This window comes from Hyla sarda, chromosome 6, assembly GCF_029499605.1.
Source record: "Hyla sarda isolate aHylSar1 chromosome 6, aHylSar1.hap1, whole genome shotgun sequence".
Classification (NCBI taxonomy): Eukaryota; Metazoa; Chordata; class Amphibia; order Anura; family Hylidae; genus Hyla; species Hyla sarda.
In genome coordinates, this window is record NC_079194.1 from 216,042,191 (window position 1) to 216,068,812 (window position 26,622).

The 26,622-nt window shown below is 46.4% G+C and overlaps 1 protein-coding gene across 2 annotated transcripts in view; it reads right to left on the minus strand.

Moving 5' to 3' along the window:
• Positions 1–26,622, minus strand: part of NECAB2 (N-terminal EF-hand calcium binding protein 2) — a 223,908-nt gene that overhangs the window by 122,054 nt on the left and 75,232 nt on the right. The window lies entirely within an intron of this gene.

Sequence of the window (26,622 nt, forward strand, 5' to 3'; positions counted from 1 at the left end):
AAAATGCTGCCATTTTGCTTTAACTTAAGCAACTTTCATCAATAACAATACAGATAGGTGCTCTTTTATCAAATGGTCACAGTATGGAGGAAACGGGTACCATGTAGGTACCTAAAAGCAATCTGTCAGCTTTTGTTTTCTGCTAAGAGCTGCAGGTAGGATAGCTCTTCAAGTATAAAGCAAACTGGACCTTTCCTGGAGGTGATGGTGGTTGCAAAATCTCCATTTATTTTTTTGCCATCAGCCAAGTGTCAAGGATACGGGGCAGAGCTCCTCAGAGCTTCTCAACAGCCAGTCATGACTCCTCACTCGCCCTCATCTCCCGGCCCCTTCTTGACTCATGTGCAGGGCTCTCTACGTCAATCAGGGGAGGTCTACCACCAGGGGAAGGAAACCACCATCAGATCCAGAAAAAGGTATCCAATGGTGTCAAACACAGCTGACAAATTCCCTTTAAGCCTTATGCACATGGGACTCTCTATAAAGACTCTCAGTATTGTAGAACTCTGATCTCATATCTCCTTTTTTTTCTGTCAGATTTCAGATAAATCTGATGGAAAACAAACTGTGATGACATACTTCAACATTAACCCCTTAAGGACATGCGCTGTAAATGTATGGCGCTGCTAAGTAGTAGCACAGCACCGTACATTTACGGTGCTGCTTTCCAGGATCACTTTGTCTCCGGACGCGGTGATTGGAACGGGACAACTGCTGATATCTATCGGCAGCCATCCCGGAATATCGCCCAGGGGGGTCCTGAGACACCCCCCCCCCCCCCCCATGCCTTGCGACTTTTCCGGGTCAATCGGGTCTCTGGTGACCTGGAAAAAAGTGGTGAATGGGGCAGTCCGAGACAGCCCCATTCACCATTACCCAGCAGGAGTGAGGTGGCACGGCTGCCGCCTCACGATCACATGATTGATTGGTCGGAACGACCGACCAATCACGACCCTGCTTGGCCGGCGATCGGTGCGGCGTAGATGGTGGCGATCGGGGCCGCCGGGGGTCTCCTACCTTGGTCGGGTCCTGCGGGGGTCTCCTGCCTTGGCCGGGTCCGGTGGGGGTCCCCTCGGGATCGGTGGTGGTGACAGGAGCAGCAGGATCGGCGGCAGCGGTGGTCCTGGCGGCAGGATACAGCAGGAGGTGAGGCCTGCTGTTGCCTAGCAAAAACTCGCAGCATGCACAGCCAAAGGGCATGCTGGGAGTTGTAGTTTTGCAACAGCTGGATTTCCAACTACAACTCCCAGCATGCCCTTTGGTAGTCTGTAAATGCTGGGGGTTGTAGTTATGCAACAGCTGGAGGCGCATTTTTTCTATGAAAAAGTGTACATCCAGCTGTTGCATAACTACAACTCCCAACATGCACAGACTACCAAAGGGCATGCTGGGAGTTGTAGCAGTGTGCCACCAACTGTTGCAAAACTACAACTCTCAGCATGCCCTTCGACTGTCAATGCATGCTGATTGTTGCAGTTTTGCAACAGCTGTAGACACAGTGGTTGTAAAACCGAGTTTGTTATCTAACTCAGTGTTTTGCAACCACTGTGCCTCCAGCTGTTGCAAAAATACAACTCCCAGCATGCACTGAGAGACTGTACATGCTGGGAGTTCTATTTTTGCAACAGCTGGAGGCACACTGGTTGCGAAACACTGAGTTAAGTAACAAACTCTCAGTGTTTCCCAACCAATGTGCCTCCAGCTGTTGCATAACTACAACTCCCAGCATGTATGGTCTGTCATTGCATGCTGGGAGTTGTAGTTTTGCAACAGCTGGAGGTTCCCCCCCCAACCCCCATGTGAATGTACAGGGTATATTCACACGGGCGGGTTTACAGCGAGTTCTGCTGCAGCTCAAACTCCCAGCAAGAAACTCACTATAAACCCGACTGTGTGAATGTACCCTAAAAACACTACACTACACCTACACAAAATAAAAAGTAAAACACTACATACCCCTACACAGTCCCCCCCCCCCCCCCCCCAATAAAAAAGAAAAAGTCTTGTATGGCACTGTTTCCAAAACGGAGCCTCCAGCTGTTGAAAAACAATAACTCACAGTTTTGCTGGACAGCCACTGACTGTCAAGGTATGATGGGAGTTTTGCAATAGCTGGAGGCACCCTGTTTGGGGTCTACACCAGCATGTTAGTGTAAAAAAAATATATATATATTTTTACACTAACATGCTGGTGTTGCCCCATACTTTTAATTTTCACAAGCGGTAAAAGGGAAAAAAAGACCTCCAAAATTTGTAACGCAATTTCTCCTGAGTACAGAAATACCCCATATGTGGGTGTAAAGTGCTCTGCGGGCGCACAACATGGCTCAGAAGTGAGAGCGTGCCATGTACATTTGAGGTCTAAATTGGTGATTTGCACAGGGGTGGCTGATTTTACAGCGGTACTGACATAAACGCAAAACAATAAATACCCAGATGTGACCCCATTTTGGAAACTACACCCCTCACAGAATGCAACAAGGGGTATAGTGAGCTTTAACACCCACAGGTGTTTGCCAAATTTCCGTTAAAGTTGGATGTGAAAATAAAAAAAAATAAAAAATTTCCACTAAAATGCTGGTGTTACCCTACATTTTTCATTTTCACAAGGGAGAATAGGAAGAAGTGATGGAGCGCCATTGGGCTTCTGGAGAGAGAATGTTTCCGAAATTGAAGGCCACGTGTTTACAAAGCCCCCATAGTGCCAGAACAGTGGACCCCCCCCCACACATTTGACCCCATTTTGGAAACTACACCCCTCACGGAATGTAATAAGGGATACAGTGAGCATTTACACGCCACAGGTGTCTGACAGATTTTTGGAACAGTGGTACGTGAAAATGAAAAATGTAAATTTTCATTTGCACAGCCCACTCTTCCAAAGATCTGTTAAACAGCAGTGGGGTGTAAATGTTCACTGCACCCCTTATTAAATTCTGTGAAGGGTGTAATTTCCAAAATGGGGTCACATGTGGGGGGGTCCACTGTTCTGGCACCACGGGGGCTTTGTAAACGCACATGGCCCCTGACTTCTTTTCCAACCCAATTCTCTCACCAAAAGCTCAATGGCGCTCCTTCTCTTCTGAGCATTGTAGTTCGCCCGCAGAGCACTTTACATCCACACATGGGGTATTTCCATACTCAGAAGAAATTGGGTTACAAATTTTGGGAGGCTTTTTCTCCAATTACCCCTTGTGAAAAGGAAAAATTTGGGGTAAAACCAGCATTTTTGTGAAAAAAAATCAAATTTTTCATTTTCATGCCCAACTTTAGCGGAAGTTTGTCAAGCCCCTGTGGGATGTTAAGGCTCATGGTACCCCTTGTTACGTTCCTTGAGGGGTGTAGTTTCCAAAATAGTATGCCATGGTGTTTTTAAATTTTTTTTTGCTGTTTTGGCACCATAGGGGCTTCCTAAATGCGACATGCCGCCCAAAAACCATTTCAGCTAAATTTGCTTTCCAAAAGCCAAATGTGACTTCTTCTATTCTGAGCATTGTAGTATGCCCGTAGTGCACTTGACGTCCACACATGGGGTATTTCCATACTCAGAAGAGATGGGGTTACAACTTTTGGGAGCATTTTCTCCTATTAACCCTTGTTAAAATTTAAAATTTGGGGGAAAACCATCATTTTAGGAAAAAAAAATGAATTTACACATCCAACTTTAACGAAAAGTCTTCAAACACCTGTGGGGTGTTAAGGCTCAGCGGACCCCTTTTTACACTGCTTGAGGGGTGTAGTTTCCAAAATAGTATGCCATGGTGTTTTTTTTTTTGCTGTTCTGGCACCATAAGGGCTTCCTAAATGTGACATGCCCCCAAAAAGCCATTTCAGAAAAACTCACTCTCCAAAATCCCATTGTCGCTCCTTCCCTTCTGAGGCCTCTAGTGCACCCACAGAGCACTTGACATCCACATATGTGGTATTTCCTTACTCGAGAGAAATTGGGTTACAAATTTTGGGGGCTTTTTCTCCTTTTACCCCATGCGAGTGTAAAAAATGAAGATTTTGAATTTTCTCCTTTACCTTGCTGCAATTCCTGTGAAACACCTAAAGGGTTAACACACTTTCTGAATGTCATTTTGAATACTTTGGGGGTGCAGTTTTTATAATGAGGTAATTTATGGGGTATTTCTAATATGAATACCCTTCAAATCCACTTCAAAACTGAACTGGTCCCTGAAAAAATTCTGATTTTGAAAATTTTGTGAAAAATTTGAAAATTGCTGCTGAACTTTGAAGCCCTCTGATGTCTTCCAAAAGTAAAAACATGTCAACTTTATGATGCAAATATAAAGTAGACATATTGTATATGTGAATCAATATATCATGTATTTGGAATATCCATTTTCCTTATAAGCAGAGAGTTTCAAAGTTAGAAAAATTCAAAATTTTCTAAACTTTCATGAAATTTGGGTATTTTTCACCAAGAAAGGATGCAAGTAACGACGAAAATTTACCACTGTGTTAAAGCCGAATATGTCATGAAAAAACAATCTCGTAATCAGAATAATCGGTAAAAGCATCCCAGAGTTATTAATGCATAAAGTGACAGTGGTCAGATGTGCAAAAAAGGGCTCAGTCCTTAAGGTGAAAAAGGGCTCAGTCCTTAAGGGGTTAAAGGGGTACTTCAGTGGAAAACTATTTATTTTTTTAAATCAACTGGTGCCAGAAAGTTAAACAGATTTGTAAATTACTTGCTGTATGCTCCAGAGGAGGTTCTTTTTCTTTTTGAATTTCCTTTTTGTCTGACCACAGTGCTCTCTGCTGACACCTCTGTCCGTGTCTGGAACTGCCCAGAGCAGGAGGAAATCCCCATAGAAAACCTCTCCTGCTCTGGACAGTTCCTGACACAGACAGAGGTGTCAGCAGAAAGAACCTGTGGTCAGACAGGAAAGAAATTCAAAAATAAAAGAACTTCATTTGGAGCATACAGTAGCTGATGAAGTACTGGAGGGATCAAGATTTTTAAATAGAAGTAATTAACAAACCGGTTTTACTTTCTGCCACCAGGTGATTAAAAAATAAAAAAAAATAAAAAGTGTTTTCCACTGGAGTACCCCTTTAAAGGCATGTTAAACATGCTCTATGCAATATACCCTTTTTTGTTAAATCTCTTTGGTTAGAGAGTAGGCTTTTCTGTACAGCCCAAAATAAGCATACAAATGCATCTAAATGGCATATACATCTTAATGATACATTTGGCATGTACGCCAGGAACCACCCTTATGCATAAGTCAAGTGTAGGCTATTTATATAATGTAATCATTTTAGTGGTCTTTTTAATAGATTTTACTGTATTCAGATCATAGGACTAAAATTTGCCAAACTTGCAAAGTTATCTTCTATAGGAGAGGGGATATAGATCTGACCCCCCCCCCCATGATCTTGAGGATGGGGACTCAAGTCTCAATGCTGTTCCATAAATTCTCCATGGAGCCACAGATATAGCCAAACACTGTACTCTACTATCCTCTGCAGCTCCCATAGGGAATGAATGGAATTGTAACACGTATGTGGGTCCTACTGCTCCATTCTGATGGGAGACCCGGGCCCCTGTTTTTGAGATTTGGGTCACAGCAGTCAGACCGCTTGCGATAAGATAGATATCATCTGTCCTATGGATAGGCGACACATTTTATCTTGGATAACATCTCTATTTCTATGCAGATCGTATCCACTACATGTGAATATGTGTGTATTGTACAGCATTGCATTGTACAGTACTGAACAGATTGCTGAGAACTTTTGGCTTCATGTGCTGTTGCCTTCACTTCACTGCACTATGTTTAGTAAAGAGCTAAGTGAGGTGTCCTGTCCCTTTTGTCTAGAGTCCCCTCAGCCAGAGTCCCTCCATGATAATGGGCTCTCCTGGAGGGCTAACCCCTAGTCACCTCTTAATGTTATATTTAATGTATATATTTATATATTTAATTCATACAGGAATACCTCTGTATAGGACCTTAGAGGTTACGTGCCTTTAATTAATTGTATTATGGTTCAAGGACCTTTGGGTCATGTGATATACCCAGAGTTCCAGAGGCCAAAACTGACAGGTTCTGCTGACCAATGAGCTTTGTCCCGCCCTCTTAGCATATAAGGGGCTGCTTCCACTTAACTCTCTCTCTTGTTCCTGGTACTTAAAGAAAGCACAATCATCTTAACACAATCATCAATTCAAGCTAGGTGAAGCCTTATCTTCCGCAGCCACTAAACCGTGAGTCATCCAGCTCAAAACTACTAAAATCCTGTGTGACTACTGCAACTCAATTGTATTCAAATCAGTAGCACAGTGGCTAGCAAACCAAAGCTCATTGTATTCAGAAGCAAGCCTGTGAGGAGCCTGAACTACGGTCCTCTATATAAAGACTGTTTCGTTAACTGCAGTTGCATAAAATATGCAGTAAAGTTTATTCTGGTTTTATCAAATATCTGCTGTGGACATTCAATTATTTCTCCCTACTGTTTCTGGCACAGATGGCGGTAGGACCATTTATCTGAGGAAACCGCATCCTGGCGTCACGACAACATAGGGTTAATACCAGCATACCCTACACTATTTCCTGCACCACCTAGTCACCACATGCTCTTTTGACATCACGAACAGGATACGGTTAATACCAGCATACCCTACACTATTACCTGCCCCACCTAGTCACCACATGCTCTTTTGGCGTCACGAACAGAATACGGTTAATACCAGCATACCCTACACTATTACCTGCACCACCTAGTCACCACATAAGCCATAACCCCAAGTCTAATATAATATATGCATCATTCTGTATAGGATGAATGTGAAACATAAGGAAACTGAAGAAAAAATCTTGAGAATAAAAAACTTAGAATTAAACTATATTCATCCTCGTAGACAACAGCTTCCTGTCCCTGCTCTACATCTAAAACTCCAATGATAGGACACACGATTGTACTGTACTTACAGTACTGTAAACACTGTGTTTCATTTTTATATCCCCCTATGTGAATTTCTGTATCACAGTTATATTGCAGATATGCTGCCAAAGGCTTCACTGCGCAAGGCAGAAGAACTCACGGGAACGGATTCCTTGAATTTAATTTGCTTTCTTTACTTTGGTGGATAGAAAAGGGCTGTTTTTAGAGCTTTGGGTTATTAAATGTCTCATATGGATTCATTCTACGCCGTTTCTATGGTAACCAATATATCGACATACCAGCAACCGTACCAATGAAACATCACAACACAGATACCTAGGAAGTTGTTGGGGCTATACTTGGCATCTACTGTATTCGGAACTACAGATGCCTTATGGATATTTTCAGCATGTGCCAGCATTTTTCTACCATCTAAAAACTAGAATTAAAGGGGTACTCTGCCCCTAGATATCTTATCCCCTATCTAAAGGATAGGGGATAAGATGTCTGATGGTGGGGGTCTCCTACAATCTCAGCTGTGGCGCCCCAGACATCCGGTGCATGGAACAACCTTTGCTCCGTGCCGGATGACTGGGGATGCGGGGCGGAGGCTTGTGACGTCACGGCCATGTCCCCTCAATGCAAGTCTATTGGAGGGGGCGTGACGCCCCCTCCCATAGACTTGCATTGAGGGGGCATGGCCATGACGTCATGAGCGGGGCACGACCGTGACATCACGAGCCTCAGGCGCTGCACCCGATGCTCTAAACGAACGCCGGGTGCAGCAGGGAGATCGTGCTGGATGCTGACTGGAAGCCTATTCCTTTACCATCTAAAAGTTACTCTGTTACTAAACAGCAGACCAAAGGGCACACAACATGTCATAGAACACTGCAGCTACAAACCAAGTTGTATTCAATTAGAAAAAATAGATTTTCCTGTAAGTGAGAATTGTTAATTTTCGCAGACATGACAGGAACCTTCCATTGACAGCTGGTGCGGAATTCAGCTCATCTATTAAACTGCATCAGATCAAGTAACAGAGGGCAGCGCCACAGCCTGAACCACTCAGTGAGATTAAACAGGACTCCCATGTGGACACCAAGAGTATGTATGGGACCTGTTATTAGTAAGCATGGATGACAGACAAATCATAGAAATCAGGTCATTTTCCTGCTGCTTCATCTGTGATCCTATTTTTAACCTGTGCAGAAATTTTAGATAGGAGTATTCAATAGGAGGTTTCCTCAACCCGGGGATTCCATGCCAACAGGTTACAGAAAGGAAAGCATGTCCTAAGATAGGGTTAGCCAGCCTTCGGCATTGCAGATGTTGTGAACTTCATCTCCCATGATGCTCTAATCCTGCCAAAGCATTCCAAAACATATGCAGTGCCAAAGGTGGTATGTGCCTGTCCTAGGATGACACTTTCACCCTGCACAGAGGATCACATATTTACAGTAGTTTTCTGTGATCCAAGCCACCCCAGGGTAATTCAACCCCACCATCTAAGTGGTGGTGAGACAGTATACTGGACCTAAAACCACAGTATACCACGATATTAGGTCTGCCCAGAAAACCGGATACGGGGCAAAAATGAGCTGACCAGAGTCACTATCTGAGTCCGGTCGGCTCATTCAAATGAATGCGATTGGGGCTGGGTCCAGGCCGGGCTGGGATACCGGAGAGCCTGCTTTTCACTCCCCCCAGTAGGATCAAGTCCCCCAATCAGGAAAATGTAGTGTGAAACCACTCTTACATTGCTTGTGGCAAATTTATTATGAGTTTTCAAAACTCAATGTCTGACAAAAAGGGCATTGTTTTGTTTGAATAACCCTTAAAAGAGGTAACAAAGGGATCTTTCTTATACTGCTGTTATTGAACCCCTGAGAATCCCTTCCATCTGTACAGTTATTTACCATTTTCTCCATATAAGTTGGAGGGACCAGAGCTGGGCTGTTTGACAGTAGTACACACAGGCTCTTCCTCCCATGGTTGACTTTTCTATCACAACAAGGTAGAAGAGTGGGTCAGCACTGCCTAATGTCCCACAACCTTGCACCTGTGTACCTGGAGATATCTCGAGGTGTGAAGCCAGTCAGGGCTCAGTGAAGGTCAGAAATGAGAAAGATAGCCAATGCAGGACTGGAAGATAGAAGGATCATGGCACTCGATATGCTGGAACAAGTATTCTTCTTTAATCTAACATGGGGATACACAGACATTGGTAGTGGAGACGGGAGGACAGGCCAACGACCGTTTCGCCGCACACCGCAGCTTCCACTGGAAGGTCCAGTGGAAGCCATGATGTGCGGCAAAACGGTCGTTGGCCTGTCCTCCTGTCTCCACTCCCAATGTCTGTGTATCCCCATGTTTGATTAAAAAAACAATACTTGTTCCAGCATATCGAGTGCCATGATCCTTCTATCTTCCAGTCCTGCGTTGGCTATTCTATCACAGCACCTACCCCTCCCTGCTATGCCATGATATAGTGCTAGTGAAAGTTCATTGACCAGGCTGGTACTGTGCTGGGATAATGATTTACACAATACTACTACAGATGGCAAGTGGGGGGATAAGGGGTTACTGATGCTCTAGGTTTGCAAGGTGTCATGGTAGCAAAATGCAAACAACATCAGCAGCACAAACCTGAGGAAAAACCTGCAGAAGTAGAGAGAAGTAGATTAGATACAGGAGGTGGCACTAACTTGTAGCAGCACAGCAAGGAAGTGGTTACAACACTGAACTGTTCTGCTGCTGAGAGATGAAGGCAGTCTCTATTTACCTTTCAGGGTCAGTTCAGATCCTCTGAAGAATGGACACAGCCTGCAGGAACATAGCCCAGGCACACTCCTCTCCTGCACACTGCCATGGGCAAGCCCCACTCCCATTCCCATCTTTTTGTGACTGTTATTAGAGACAAATTTTCCCTATCAATGGGCAGGAAGCAACAGATTGCAGTAAAGGTAGACAGATAGTGGCCTAGATTTCTGAGCTGCTTTTCTGGACTTAAGGAGTGATTTTAGGTAAATGATTTCCTAATATGGTATGTTTCAGAGGGAAGTTGTTTAAGATGGGTAACCATGTAGCAAAGCGGTGCCAACATTTAGATTCAAGGTACTGGCACACTTTAAATGGGCACTGTCATGAAAAATAATTTTTGATATGTTGTAGTACTCAAGTACTACAACATATCTCTAATATACTTTTATAAAAAAAAATGCTTTTAAAACATTTTAAAAGCAATTTGAAATTCGGCCACTAGGGGGCGCCCTCCTAGTGGCCGAATGCAGTGCGGAGTGACGTCACAGCAAAATTCCGACTGATTCCGGCAGGGCATCAGTAGAAATTTTGCGCAGGCGCAGTAACAGCCAGGGCTCCGCATCGGCTTCCCGCACTCGCCGACGGCCCTGCTGCAAGGTGCGGGCGGCGCGGGGGGTTGGCTGCTACAGCAAGGGGCGGGGAGTGCTGCTCTAAGGTACGGGGGGGATGGGGGGAGCTGCTGCAAGGTGCGGGGGGATGGGGGGCGCTGCTGCAAGGTACGAGCGGGATGAGGGGCGCTGCTGCAAGGTACGAGCGGGATGGGGGGCGCTGCTGCAAGGTACGAGCGGGATGGGGGGCGCTGCTGCAAGGTACGGGGGAGGATGGGGGGCGCTGCTGCAAGGTACGGGGGAGGATGGGGGGCGCTGCTGCAAGGTACGGGGGGGGGGGGGGGGGATGGGGGTTGTTTGGGTTTACTTACCGAGCGGCAGGAAGAGTCTCTCCCGCTCACTCCTTCCCCCATGAAACTCCTGTCCTGGGTGCCTCGAGTTGTTTTACCACTACAACTCCCAGCATGCCCTGACAGCCAATAGATGTCAGGGCATGCTGGGAGTTGTAGTGGTGAAACAGCTGGAGGCACCCTGTTGGGAGAACTAAGGGCGGAAGTCCCCCCCAGCAGGCATCAGTGACGTGGTGCCTGCTGGGGAAGTCTGCCTGGTAGTGAGCACACTACCAGGCAGACTAAATGCCATTTTAAAAATAGTAAAAAAAATAAATAAAGGCAGGGAGGGTGTTAGGGATAGAAGGGCAATAGGCAGGGACAGAAAAAAAAAATCATGATGGTGGGAGCTACCCTTTAAGCCAAACTACTAACAATATATTAAACGTCTGAAAATTTACAGAACATTAAATATTGGTATTCATACCAATTCGTATAATTCCTATTGCATACCCCCGTAGCCCAGGCAGCAGAATCAGGCAGTGCTGGTTCCATTTCAGATGTGTATCGAAGAATTTATGAATCCTTCACCATCTAACATTTTTTTTCATTCTCATAAAAAACAAAAAATGAATCTGAGATGCAATAATACTCACAATTTAATAGGTGACTAATTTGAAGCAATTCTATGGTAAATTTTAAGGGACATTTTTGCACAGAATATTTTGTGGTACTTTGTGGCCCAGGCCTGTGGCATCTGAGGGCCATCTTACATGGAGTAATTATCAGCCAAAAAGGCCAATATTTCCTTGTGTATAAGGGCAAAAGAACATACACTTGTACGCTTGCTGATCTAGTTGTTTTGACCTGTCAAAAAAAAACCATTGGCGGATGATCTCTTCCCTTGTAATAGGGGATATGTGGCAAAGGGATGCACAAACGTTCCTGCAATTTTTGTGTGGCCCTCCACATCCAAACAATACAAGAGTCCATAATACACACAAAATATCAAGACATCGGATACGATCAAGATGCATTTATGTTAGACATGATCTAACATGAATATAAAAAATTCAGATCTGTAAGAAAGCAGAAAGGGACCATATAAAGTAGCATCTTTCCAGAACCTAATGTCTAACGCTACCTTAGTAATCTCTTTAATAGAATGCTGGAGTAAAAGAAAGGAAGGCAATTGAAATAATGACCTTAAGCTGCAATAAGAGAATAAACACAGCCAGAGGCTAATGCTAGGTTCATGGACCCACCACACATCGCAGAATGATGAAAGCCCACATACTTCAGGGTGACAGATATGAATATTATGGAGGTATCAACTCAAGAAAGGTCTTCAAATAAAGAAAGTAGATGCAAAACATCTAGGGGCATGAAAAGGTTAACCACGGCGCTGTGCCTTTAAACCTGGAATAAATGTTTAATCAGAAATGATTAGAGGAATTATGTGGCATTTAATGAGGAGACGGGAGAATCCGCGCAGCTCAGATCCCTTTTGTTTGATTATGGTTGTGACTATAAATCAATGGAACATTTTTAGAAAGACCTGGGGTTTTATATTTATAAACCTCCAGCTGCCAGTAAAATGAAGACTATAGAGCAAGATAAATAGCAATGATTGAATGTAAAGCTTCATGCACATATGTGGGGTACATAGCATTCTGTATGCCTCCATATTATGGATCTAGTAAAGAAACATACTGCATCTGATGGAGCATGTCACAAATCATTGGTCTTTTTTCCACCATACTACCGTATATACTCGAGTATTAGCCATTCCGAATATAAGCACAGGCCCCTAATCTCACCCCAAAAACCTAGGAAAAGTTATTGACTCGGCTATAAGCCTAGGGTGGGAAATACATCTTCCCCCCATGTCATCATCCCCCCTGTCATCATCCAGACCCCCGTCATTAACACCCCCGTCATCATCCCCCCATCATTATCACCCTCATCCCCCTCATCATGATCCCCCTCATCATCATCACCATCACCCTCATCATCATCACCCCCATCATCATCACCAACTGTCATTATCACCCTGTCATCATCCCCCTTGTCATCATCCCCCTCGTCATCACCGCCTGTCAATCCCTTCGTCATCATCCAGACCTCCCTTTTATTTTCTACTCACCTCCCCAGTTGTTGCTTTCTCGGTGGGAAGGAAGGGTGAGCTGGTCTGGGCCATCCATCTTCGGCCATCTATGCTGCAGGGACCATCCGGTGGGGAGGGTTAGTCGTTCTGGGCTGTCCATCTTCACCGAGAGACCCTCTTCTCCGCTCTGGGCCGGCCAGGGACTAGTGACGTTGCGTTGACAACGACGCGCAGGGACGTCCCTGCGCGGTGACGTCAATGGAGCGTCACTAGTTCGGGGCCGGCCCGGAATGGAGAAAAGGGCTTCCCAGTGAAGATGGACAGCTTGGAACGACTAACCCTCCCCAGCGGATGGTCCCTGCGGCATAGATGGCCGAAGATGGATGGCCTGTCCCATCCCCTCACAGCTAAGCCAGAAGCGTTTTTTAAATAAAGGATACAGACCTCTAGGTATACAGATGTGGAGATGTGTAATCAGTATATGCATATAGATAATTGGGATAGTGAAAAAATACACATATACACATATCTATACACTATCCCAATTATCTATACACATATACTGATTACACATCTCCACATCTGTATACCTAGAGGTTTGTATCCTTTATTTAAATATTTTATCTTCTCCTTGACTCGTGGGGTTACGTGTATCACAGTAACCTCGGTATACAGCACATAGTGTGAGCCCCCCATTTCCTCTTTTTACAGAAGCGTTTTTTGTTCAATCGAGTATAAGCCGAGGGGGGGCGTTTAACTATAGAACATATAAATGATAATGGAGAGGTGATCACTAGGGATCAGGAAAAGGCAGAGCTACTGAATGGGTTCTGTATGAACAAAAGAAGATGGAGGAACTGATTGACGCAGGTTGGGCAAGTGCTGGTAACACATCATGTAATGTACTGAACTGGCTTAATGTAGATTTGGTCCAAGGTAATTTAAATAAGGTAGATGTAAGCAAAGCTTCAGGACCAGAGAGATTACAACCAAGAATTCTTAGAGAACTCAGTACAGTTATTTCTGGACCCTTGTTCATAATATTTAGAGATTCTCTGGTGTCTGGTACTGTGCCGAGGGACTGGCGCAAGGAGAATGTGGTACCAATCTTAAAAAAGGGCTCTAGGTCTTCCCCAGGTCTTCACAGGTTTCAAGGAGACTCTGTGTAAAGGTAAAGCTTTTTCAGATTGCCTGTCCGAATGATCACCTGCACACAGGATGTAATTGAGTGCTGTGTCCACCTTTTTAAACTGTAGAGCGGCAAGCTTAATGTCCATTGTGAGAAAATTATTTGAAGAGCTCATAAGGGACTACATACAGGAATACATAGGGGGAATAGTATTGTAAGTAATAGCCCCCATGGGTTTACTAAGAATAGAAGTTGTCAAATCAATGAAGATGTGAGTAGAATCCTTGACAGAGGGTGTGGATATAGGCCGGCATTTATCATTGTAGGTGTAAGTGAAGCATTTATCATTGTAGGTGTAAGTGAAGCATTTTTCTACACCTTTTTTTGTGTGCTGTGTAGGAGCACCAGATTTATTAAATGGTCACAGAGCATTTCATACATTTTGTGCAGGTCATATTTTTGAAATTTCTCTCTTCATATACACCAAAAAGCTAAGCTAAGTCTGGGCTGCTGTAATTTTAGAGACCTTTCAGTGGCTTTGCACCTTTTTTGCGCCTTTTCACAAAAAGGCACAGTTGATAAAACCCTTCCATGTCATGTGCATTGCCAAAATCAGTGGATTGCAACTCAAAATCACCAGAAATGTGTAAACCAAAAGGCGCAAAAAAGGCGCAAATAACCCTGCTTGTGCTTTTTTTGTACCTTTTCTAGACACAAAAAACAGTCTAAAGACAATGATATATGTCGGCCATAGTGTTTTTGGATTTTGATTAAGCATTTAACACTGTCCCCCTGACATAGACATCCAATTTAGGTCTTTAGGTTTAAAGTTTAGTTTATAACAAAATTGAAAACTGGTTTAACCCCTTAAGGACCCAGCCATTTTACACCTTAGGACCCGGCCATTTTTTGTACATCTGACCACTGTCACTTTAAACATTAATAACTCTGGAATGCTTTTAGTTATCATTCTGATTCCGAGATTGTTTTTTCGTGACATATTCTACTTTAACTTAGTGGTAAATTTTTTTGGTAACTTGTATCCTTTCTTGGTGAAAAATCCCAAAATTTGATGAAAAATTTGAAAATTTTGCATTTTTCTAACTTTGATGCTCTCTGCTTGTAATGAAAATGGATATTCCAAATATTATTATTTTTTTATTCACATATACAATATGTCTACTTTATATCTGCATCATAAAATTGACGAGTTTTTACTTTTGGAAGACACCAGAGGGCTTCAAAGTTCAGTAGCAATTTTCCAATTTTTCACAAAATTTCCAAAATCACAATTTTTCAGGGACCAGTTCAGGTTTGAAGTGAATTTGAAGGGTCTTCATCTTAGAAATACCCCACAAATGACCCCATTATAAAAACTGCAACCCCCAAAGTATTCAAAATGACATTCAGTCAGCATTTTAACCCTTTAGGTGTTTCACAGGAATAGCAGCAAAGTGAAGGAGAAAATTCACAATCTTAATTTTTTACACTCGCATGTTCTTGTAGACCCAATTTTTGAATTTTTACAAGGGGTAAAAGGAGAAAATGTATACTTATATTTGTAGCCCAATTGCTCTCGAGTAAGCACATACCTCATATGTCTATGTAAAGTGTTCGGCGGGCGCAGTAGAGGGCTCAGAAGGGAAGGAGCGACAAGGGGATTTTGGAGCGTACGTTTTTCTGAAATGGTTTTTGGGGGGCATGTTGCATTTAGGACGCCCCTATGGTGCCAGAACAGGAAAAAAAAAGCCCACATGGCATACCATTTTGGAAACTATACCCCTTGAGGAACGTAACAAGGAATAAAGTGAGCCTTAATACCCCACAGGTGTTTCACGACTTTTGCATATGTAAAAAAATTTTACAAAAATTTCAATAAAATGTGTCTTTCCCCCAAAATTTTTGCAAGGGTTAATAGCAGAAAATACCCCCCAAAATTTGTAACCCCATCTCTTCTGAGTTTGGAGGTACCCCATAAGTTGACCTGAAGCACACTATGGGCGAACTACAATGCTCAGAAGAGAAGGAGTCATATTTGGCTTTTTGAGAGCAAATTTTGCTCGGGGACATGTCGCATTTAGGAAGCCCTTATGGTGCCAGGACAGCAAAAAATACCCACATGCCATACCATTTTGGAAACTAGACCCCTTGAGGAACGTAACAAGGGGTACAGTGAGCATTTACCCCCCACTGGTGTCTGTCAGATCTTTGGAACAGTGGGCTGTACAAAATTTTTAATTTGCGCAAACCCACTGTTCCAAAGATCTGTCACACACCAGTGGGGTGTAAATTCTCACTGAACCCCTCATTACATTCCGTGAGGGGTGTAGTTTCCGAAATGGGGTCACATGTGTGGTTTTGTTTTTTTTGCGTTTGTCAAAACCACTGTAACAATCAGCCACCCCTGTGCAAATCACCTCAAATGAACATGGTGCACGCTTCCTTCTGGGCCTTGTTGTGCGCCCCCAGAGCACTTTGCGCCCACATATGGGGTATCTCCGTAGTCGGGAGAAATTGCATTACAAATTTTGGGGGTATTTTTTCCCTTTTACCTCTTGTCAAAATGAAAAGTATAGGGCAACATCAGCATGTTAGTGGCCCTAAACTGTTGCCTTGAAATACGACAGGGCTCCAAAGTGAGAGCGCCATGCGCATTTGAGGCCTGAATTAGGGATTTGCATAGGGGTGGACATAGGGGTATTCTACGCCAGTGATTCCCAAACAGGGTGCCTCCAGCTGTTGCAAAACTCCCAGCATGCTTGGACAGTCGATGGCTGTCCGGCAATACTGGGAGTTGTTGTTTTGCAACAGCTGGAGGCTCCATTTTGAAAACAGTGGCGTACCAGACGTTTTTCATTTTTATTGGGGAGGGGAGGGGGGCTGTGTAGGGGTATGTGTATATGTAGTGGTATATGTAGTGTTTTTTACTTTTTATTTTATTTTGTGTTAGTGTAGTGTAGTATAGTGTTTTTAGGGTACAGTCACACGGGCAGGGGGGGTTACAGCGATTTTCCCGCTGCGAGTTTGAGCGCAAACTTGCAGCCTGATACTCACTGTAAGCCCCTGCCCATGTGAATGTACCTGTTACGCCGAGCGCTCCGGGTCCCCGCTCCTCCCCGGAGCGCTCGCTACACTTCCCTCACTGCAGCGCCCCGGTCGGTTCCACGGACCCGGGGCGCTGCGTTACTACCTCCGGCCGGGATGCGATTCGCGATGCGGGTAGCGCCCGCTCGCGATGCGCACCCCGGCTCCCGTACCTTACCCGCTCCCCGTCAGTTCTGTCCCGGCGCGCGCGGCCCCGCTCCCTAGGGCGCGCGCGCGCCGGGTCTTTGCGATTTAAAGGGCCACTGCACCGCTGATTGGTGCAGTGGTTCCAATTAGTGTTTACACCTGTGCACTTCCCTATATCACCTCACTTCCCCTTCACTCCCTCGCCGGATCTTGTTGCCCTAGTGCCAGTGAAAGCGTTCCTTGTGTGTTCCTTGCCTGTGATTCCAGACCTTCTGCCGTTGCCCCTGACTACGATCCTTGCTGCCTGCCCCGACCTTCTGCTACGTCCGACCTTGCTTCTGTCTACTCCCTTGTACCGCGCCTATCTTCAGCAGCCAGAGAGGTTGAGCCGTTGCTAGGGGATACGACCTGGTCACTACCGCCGCAGCAAGACCATCCCGCTTTGCGGCGGGCTCTGGTGAAAACCAGTAGTGACTTAGAACCGATCCTCTAGCACGGTCCACGCCAATCCCTCTCTGGCACAGAGGATCCACTACCTGCCAGCCGGCATCGTGACAGTAGATCCGGCCATGGATCCCGCTGAAGTTCCTCTGCCAGTTGTCGCTGACCTCACCACGGTGGTCGCCCAGCAGTCACAACAGATTGCGCAACAAGGCCAACAGCTGTCTCAACTGACTGTTATGCTACAACAGTTACTACCACAGCTCCAGCAATCATCTCCTCCGCCAGCTCCTGTACCTCCTCCGCAGCGAGTGGCCGCTTCTGGAATACGACTATCCTTGCCGGATAAATTTGATGGGGACTCTAAGTTTTGCCGTGGCTTTCTTTCCCAATGTTCATTACACTTGGAGATGATGTCGGACCAGTTCCCCACTGAAAGGTCTAAGGTGGCTTTCGTAGTCAGCCTGCTGTCTGGAAAAGCCCTGGCTTGGGCCACACCGCTCTGGGACCGCAATGACCCCGTCACTGCCTCTGTACACTCCTTCTTCTCGGAAATTCGAAGTGTCTTTGAGGAACCTGCCCGAGCCTCTTCTGCTGAGACTGCCCTGTTGAACCTGGTCCAGGGTAATTCTTCCGTTGGCGAGTATGCCGTACAGTTCCGTACCCTTGCTTCAGAATTATCCTGGAATAATGAGGCACTCTGCGCGACCTTTAAAAAAGGCCTATCCAGCAACATTAAAGATGTTCTGGCCGCACGAGAAATCCCTGCTAACCTACATGAACTCATCCATCTTGCCACTCGCATTGACATGCGTTTTTCCGAACGGCGTCAGGAGCTCCGCCAGGATATGGACTCTGTTCGCACGAGGCGTTTCTTCTCCCCGGCTCCTCTCTCCTCTGGTCCCCTGCAATCTGTTCCTGTGCCTCCCGCCGTGGAGGCTATGCAGGTCGACCGGTCTCGCCTGACACCCCAAGAGAGGACACGACGCCGCATGGAGAATCTCTGCCTGTACTGTGCTAGTACCGAACACTTCCTGAAGGATTGTCCTATCCGTCCTCCCCGCCTGGAAAGACGTCCGCTGACTCCGCACAAAGGTGAGACAGTCCTTGATGTCTACTCTGCTTCTCCACGTCTTACTGTGCCTGTGCGGATGTCTGCCTCTGCCTTCTCCTTCTCTGCTGTGGCCTTCTTGGACTCTGGATCTGCAGGAAATTTCATCTTAGCCTCCCTCGTCAACAGGTTCAACATCCCGGTGACCAGTCTCGCCAGACCCCTCTACATCAATTGTGTAAACAATGAAAGATTGGACTGTACTATACGTTTCCGCACGGAGCCCCTTCTAATGTGCATCGGATCTCATCACGAGAGGATTGAACTGTTGGTTCTCCCCAATTGCACTTCTGAAATCCTTCTTGGACTTCCCTGGCTTCAACTCCATTCCCCAATCCTGGATTGGTCCACTGGGGAGATCAAGAGTTGGGGGCCCTCTTGTTCCAAGGACTGCTTAAAACCGGTTCCCAGTAAACCTTGCCGTGTCCCTGTGCTTCCTCATGTAACCGGTCTCCCTAAGGCCTATATGGACTTTGCGGACGTTTTTTGCAAAAAACAAGCTGAGACTCTACCTCCTCACAGGCCTTATGATTGTCCCATTGACCTCCTCCCGGGCACTACTCCACCCCGGGGCAGAATCTATCCTCTGTCCGTCCCAGAGACTCTTGCCATGTCTGAATACGTCCAAGAAAATTTAAAAAAGGGCTTTATCCGTAAATCCTCCTCTCCTGCCGGAGCCGGATTTTTCTTTGTGTCCAAAAAAGATGGCTCTCTACGTCCTTGCATTGACTACCGCGGTCTTAATAAAATCACGGTTAAGAACCGCTACCCCCTACCCCTCATCTCTGAACTCTTTGATCGTCTCCAAGGTGCCCATATTTTTACCAAACTGGACTTAAGAGGTGCTTATAATCTCATCCGCATCAGAGAGGGGGATGAATGGAAAACGGCATTTAACACCAGAGATGGACACTTTGAGTATCTGGTCATGCCCTTTGGTCTATGCAACGCCCCTGCCGTCTTCCAAGACTTTGTTAATGAAATTTTTCGTGATCTACTATACTCCTGTGTTGTTGTATATCTGGATGATATCCTGATTTTTTCTGCCAATCTTGAAGAACACCGCCAGCATGTCCGTATGGTTCTTCAGAGACTTCGTGATAATCAACTCTATGCCAAAATAGAGAAATGTCTGTTTGAATGCCAATCTCTTCCTTTTCTAGGATACTTGGTCTCTGGCCAGGGACTACAAATGGACCCAGATAAACTCTCTGCCGTCTTAGATTGGCCACGCCCCTCCGGACTCCGTGCCATCCAACGTTTTTTGGGGTTCGCCAATTATTACAGGCAATTTATTCCACATTTTTCTACCATTGTGGCTCCTATTGTGGCTTTAACAAAAAAAAATGCCGATCCCAAGTCTTGGCCTCCTCAAGCGGAAGACGCCTTTAAACGACTCAAGTCTGCCTTTTCTTCGGCTCCCGTGCTCTCCAGACCTGACCCATCTAAACCCTTCCTATTGGAGGTTGATGCCTCCTCAGTGGGAGCTGGAGCTGTCCTTCTACAAAAAAACTCTTCCGGGCATGCTGTTACTTGTGGTTTTTTTTCCAGGACCTTCTCTCCGGCGGAGAGGAACTACTCCATCGGGGATCGAGAGCTTCTAGCCATTAAATTAGCACTTGAGGAATGGAGGCATCTGCTGGAGGGATCAAGATTTCCAGTTATTATTTACACCGATCACAAGAACCTCTCCTACCTCCAGTCTGCCCAACGGCTGAATCCTCGTCAGGCCAGGTGGTCTCTGTTCTTTGCCCGATTTAATTTTGAAATTCACTTTCGGCCTGCTGATAAAAACATTAGGGCCGATGCTCTCTCTCGTTCCTCAGATGCCTCGGAAATTGAACTCTCTCCTCAACACATCATTCCTCCTGACTGCCTGATTTCCACTTCTCCAGCCTCCATCAGGCAAACTCCTCCAGGAAAGACCTTTGTTTCTCCACGCCAACGCCTTGGGATCCTCAAATGGGGTCACTCCTCCCATCTCGCAGGTCATGCGGGCATCAAGAAATCTGTGCAACTCATCTCTCGCTTCTATTGGTGGCCGACTCTAGAGACTGATGTGGTGGACTTTGTGCGAGCCTGCACTATCTGTGCCCGGGATAAGACTCCTCGCCAGAAGCCCGCTGGTTTTCTTCATCCTCTACCTGTCCCCGAACAACCTTGGTCTCTGATTGGTATGGATTTTATTACTGACTTACCCCCATCCCATGGCAACACTGTTATTTGGGTGGTCGTTGATCGATTCTCCAAAATGGCACATTTCATCCCTCTTCCTGGTCTTCCTTCAGCGCCTCAGTTGGCTAAACAATTTTTTGTACACATTTTTCGTCTTCACGGGTTGCCTACACAGATCGTCTCGGATAGAGGCGTCCAATTTGTGTCTAAATTCTGGAGGGCTCTCTGTAAACAACTCAAGATTAAATTAAATTTTTCTTCTGCATACCATCCTCAATCCAATGGACAAGTAGAGAGAATTAACCAGATCTTGGGTGACTATTTACGACATTTTGTTTCCTCCCGCCAGGATGACTGGGCAGATCTTCTACCTTGGGCCGAATTCTCGTATAATTTCAGAATCTCTGAATCTTCCTCCAAATCTCCGTTTTTCGTGGTGTACGGCCGTCACCCTCTTCCCCCCCTTCCTACCCCCTTGCCCTCTGGTCTGCCCGCTGTGGATGAAATTTCTCGTGATCTTTCCACCATATGGAAAGAGACCCAAAATTCTCTCTTACAGGCTTCTTCTCGCATGAAGAGATTCGCAGATAAGAAAAGAAGAGCTCCTCCCATTTTTTCCCCTGGAGACAAGGTATGGCTCTCCGCTAAATATGTCCGTTTCCGTGTCCCGAGCTATAAGTTGGGACCACGCTATCTTGGTCCTTTTAAAGTTTTGTGTCAAATTAATCCTGTCTCTTACAAACTTCTTCTTCCTCCTTCTCTTCGTATCCCTAATGCCTTTCACGTCTCTCTTCTTAAACCTCTCATCCTCAACCGTTTTTCTCCTAAATCTGTTCCTCCCACTCCTGTTTCCGGCTCCTCGGACATCTTCTCTGTCAAAGAGATTTTGGCCTCTAAAAAGGTCAGGGGAAGAACTTTTTTTTTAGTGGATTGGGAGGGTTGTGGTCCAGAAGAGAGGTCCTGGGAACCTGAGGACAATATCCTGGACAAAAGTCTGATCCTCAGGTTCTCAGGCCCCAAGAAGAGGGGGAGACCCAAGGGGGGGGGTACTGTTACGCCGAGCGCTCCGGGTCCCCGCTCCTCCCCGGAGCGCTCGCTACACTTCCCTCACTGCAGCGCCCCGGTCGGTTCCACGGACCCGGGGCGCTGCGTTACTACCTCCGGCCGGGATGCGATTCGCGATGCGGGTAGCGCCCGCTCGCGATGCGCACCCCGGCTCCCGTACCTTACCCGCTCCCCGTCAGTTCTGTCCCGGCGCGCGCGGCCCCGCTCCCTAGGGCGCGCGCGCGCCGGGTCTTTGCGATTTAAAGGGCCACTGCACCGCTGATTGGTGCAGTGGTTCCAATTAGTGTTTACACCTGTGCACTTCCCTATATCACCTCACTTCCCCTTCACTCCCTCGCCGGATCTTGTTGCCCTAGTGCCAGTGAAAGCGTTCCTTGTGTGTTCCTTGCCTGTGATTCCAGACCTTCTGCCGTTGCCCCTGACTACGATCCTTGCTGCCTGCCCCGACCTTCTGCTACGTCCGACCTTGCTTCTGTCTACTCCCTTGTACCGCGCCTATCTTCAGCAGCCAGAGAGGTTGAGCCGTTGCTAGGGGATACGACCTGGTCACTACCGCCGCAGCAAGACCATCCCGCTTTGCGGCGGGCTCTGGTGAAAACCAGTAGTGACTTAGAACCGATCCTCTAGCACGGTCCACGCCAATCCCTCTCTGGCACAGAGGATCCACTACCTGCCAGCCGGCATCGTGACAGTACCCTGTACATTCACAGGGGGGGGGGGAGGGGACCTCCAGCTGTTGCAAAATTACAACTCCCAGCATGCACAGTCTGTCAGTGCATGCTGGTAGTTATAGTTTTGCAACAGCTGGAGGCACACGGGTTGGGAAACACTGAGTTAGGAAACAGACAATGTTTCCCAACCAGTGTGCCTCCTGTTGTTGCAAAACCACAACTCCCAAACATTCTCAGGCATGCTGGAAGTAGTAGTTCGGCAACATCTTTAGAGCCAGATGTTGCCGAACTACAACTCCCAGCATGCTTAGAGCTGTAGTTTGCAATATCTGGAGGACTACAGTTTGCAGACCACTAATACAGTGGTTCCCAATCTGTGCCCTTCCAGATGTTGCAAAACTACAACTCCCAGTATGCCAAAATTGTTCAGGCATGCTGGGAGTTGTAGTTCTGCAACATCTGAAGGGCCAGATGTTACAGAACTACAACTCCCAGCATGCCTGGACAGTAAGGGCATGCTGAGGATGTGTAGTTTTGCAACATCTGGAAGGGCACAGTGGTCTCCAAACTGTGGACCTCCAGATGTTGCAAAACTACAACTCCCAGCATGCCCAGATGCCAAGGGCTTTCTGGGCATGCTGGGAGTTGTAGTATACATGGTCCCAATACTGCAATGCATGTCACTTTACGGCGACGTGCATTGCTGTAAAGGGCCCGACCGCGGCTGAAGATCCACTCACCTGAACTTGATGGACATGTGTCTTTTTTCGACCGTACTAACTATGTAACTATGTAACCTGTCGCCGCCGCCACTGTCTTCCTCGCCGGGATCCGGGTCTTCAGGGACGAGGTAAGTACCGGGGCCAGGCCCCAGCACTCCCCCGTCCCCCTTCATCCCGTCCTCTCCGGACTTCCAGGGGCCGGGCAGGACAGGAGGAAGTAACCGCCCCCCCCCCCCCTGCGATTGGTCGGTTAACCGAAGAATCGCAGGGGATTGGAGGAGGTGGCAGGCTTGCCACCTCGCTCCTATACTCCAGCATGGTCCTTACTGTCTGTGACAGCCGGGATCATGCGAAATTACTGGGCGGTCGGGTCCCAGAGACCCGATCAGCCCGGTATCGCCGCAGATCGCAAGGGCGATTTCCCTTGCGATTTGCGGCGATCGCTGATATGGGGGGGCCTACATGGCCCCCCTCGGCGTTTGCCCTGGATCCCTGCTGAAGGATTTCAGCAGGAATCCGCTTCCGATCTCCGCCGGGTGAGCGGCGGAGACCAGGAAAAGACCATGACGTATGCATACGTCATGGGTCCTTAAGACCCAGGGTGTGATGACGTATGCATACGTCATGGGTCCTTAAGAGGTTAAGGATCATACCCAGAAAGTGGTGGTCAATGAATCTGACTCTGATTGGTCCCCGATTATTAGTGGTGTACCCCAAGGTTCAGTACTTGTTTTATTTACTTATTAATGATTTAGAGATTGGAGTTCACAGCTCTGTTTCTATCTTTGCAGTTGACACCAAGTTTTGTAGTACAGTACAGTCTATGGACCACATGCATACGTTACAAGTTATAAGTTACATGTGTTTTGTCAATGGTACTAATAACCTGCAAGCATCATATGTCCTAGGGGGGAGTAAAACTGTAAAAGACACATGCAGAGGAGGGTGATTTGTAGATAATAGACTACAGAACAGCATTCTGCTCTTTGGTATCTTTGGCACTCCCATAGAAATAAATGGATGACGTGTTATCTACAGATCCAGGACACATGAAGAGCCATTGCCTGATTCTGGAGAACACACGGGATCCGCAGCAGTGAAACTCCAAGCCATCAGACACGTATCCCCTCTACTGTGAATACGTTTTTTTTTGTCTAAACAACCCCTTCAAAACCAAAACTGGTGGGACAGAAAGATAATATCGCTTGATAAAGCATAGGTGCGGCCTCAACTGGAATATACTGTTTAATTTTGGGAATCGGTTCAGAAAAGGAACGTTCTTGAGCTGGAAAGGGTTCAAAGGCGTGCAACTAAACAAATGGATATAGAGCATTTTAGTTATGTTGAAAGATTAAAATTATAACATTTCTTTTAGTCTTGAAAAGAGACATTAAGGGGAGATTTGATTCACTTATATATTCAAGTAAATATGAATGGCGCACACAAAAAATATGGGGATGTGTCTTATTTCAACCATATTAACTAAGCAATTAATTACATTTTTGTTGAATTCATACAGAATCTGACAGAAAAAGCAACAAATTTACAGCTCCATATTAAATTGGAGGCATATACAGGTGCAGTAAAAGCCTCATGCATAGGGCCTCAACCTGTTAAGGACGCAGGGCGTATCCATACGCCCCCATTTAAAAGTCCTTAAGGACGCAGGGCATATGGATACGCCCATGGAAATTCCGGTCCCCGCCACTAGCCGGTTAGGGACCGGATCGGGATGCCTGCTGAAATCATTCAGCAGGCACCCCGGCACATCGCCCAGGGGGGTCCTGAGACCCCCCCACCATGTCGGCGATCGGAGAAAATCGCATGTCAATTCAGACATGCGATTTTCTCCAATTCTGGGCTGATCGGGTCTCTGGTGATCCGATCACCCAGAAAATAGGGATGATCGGAGTTGTCAGTGACAGCCCCGATCAGCCTAAGGGATAGGAGTGAGGTCGCAGTGCTGCGATCTCCTCCTATCCCCTGCCATTATTCAGAACTGAGTTCTGACCAATGGCAGCGCAGGACAGGGGGTTGCCATGGAAACCCCCCCGTTCTGCCCACCCCTGGATGTCGGGCAGAACGGGGGTGGGGGGTGGTTGAAGAGGCCTCTACCTGAGGACCAGATGCGTGGGGCCCGGCGATCATCGCAGACATCCAGCGGAGATCACGGCTCAGGTAGGGAATCGACGGTGGGGGGGAGAAATTAAAGTTAAATAATTGTGATCTTTACTGTGGCAACCACTAGGAAGGCCGGACTGCAACTCCCATCATGCCCAGACAACCAAAGGCTGTCTGGGCATGCTGGGAGTTGTAGTTTTGCAACATCTGGAGGGTCACAGTTTGGAGACCACTGTTACAGTGGTGTCCAAACGGTAGCCCTCCAGATGTTGCCAAACTACAACTCTCAGCATGCCTAGACCACCCAAGCATGCTGGTAGTTGTAGTTCTGTAACATCTGTCCCTTCAGATTTTGCAATTTTAATGACATTTTTGAAAATTGCTGCTCTACTTTGAAGCCCTCAAATTTTTTCAAAAAGTAAAAATATGTCCATTTTATGATGCCAACATAAAGTGGACATATTGTATTTGTGAAGAAAAATAAAATGTATTCGGAATATCCATTTTCCTTACAAGCAGAGAGCTTCAAAGTTAGAAAAATGCTAAATTTTCATGAAATTTGGGGATTTTTCACCAAGAAAGGATGCAAGTAACGCCGAAAATTTACAATCAAAATAAAGTAGAATATGTCACAAAAAAACAATCTCAGAATCAGAATATTCGGTAAAAGCGTTTTAGAGTTATTAACGCTTAAAGTGACGGTGGTCAGAATTGCGAAAAAGGGCTCAGTCCTTAAGGTGAAAAAGGGCTCAGTCCTTAACCCCTTAACGACGCAGGACGTATATTTACGTCCTGCGTCGGCTCCCGCGATATGAAGCGGGATCGCGCCGCGATCCTGCATCATATCGCGTCGGTCCCGGCACTCATCAACGGCCGGGACCCGCGGCTAATACCACACATCGCCGATCGCGGCGCTGTGTGGTATTAACCCTTTAGAAGCGGCGGTCAAAGCTGTAGTAGTAGGCCTACTACTTACCCCCCCTGCACGGATCCCTCTCCCTTACTGCATTTCATGTTGTGAGTATGTACCAATAAAGAAGCGTTTAAAGAGAAGATTGGTGAGTGCCGATGTTTTTCTAATTCTCTATTGTACTGATAATTTACAAATCTGTTCAACTTTCTGGCACCAGTTGATTTAAAATAAATTGTTTTCCACAAGAGTACCCCTTTAAAGGGGTACTCCGCTGCTCAGCGTTTGGAATAAACTGTTCATGCCCTCACGCCCCTTCCCGTAGACTTGCATTGAGGGGGTGGA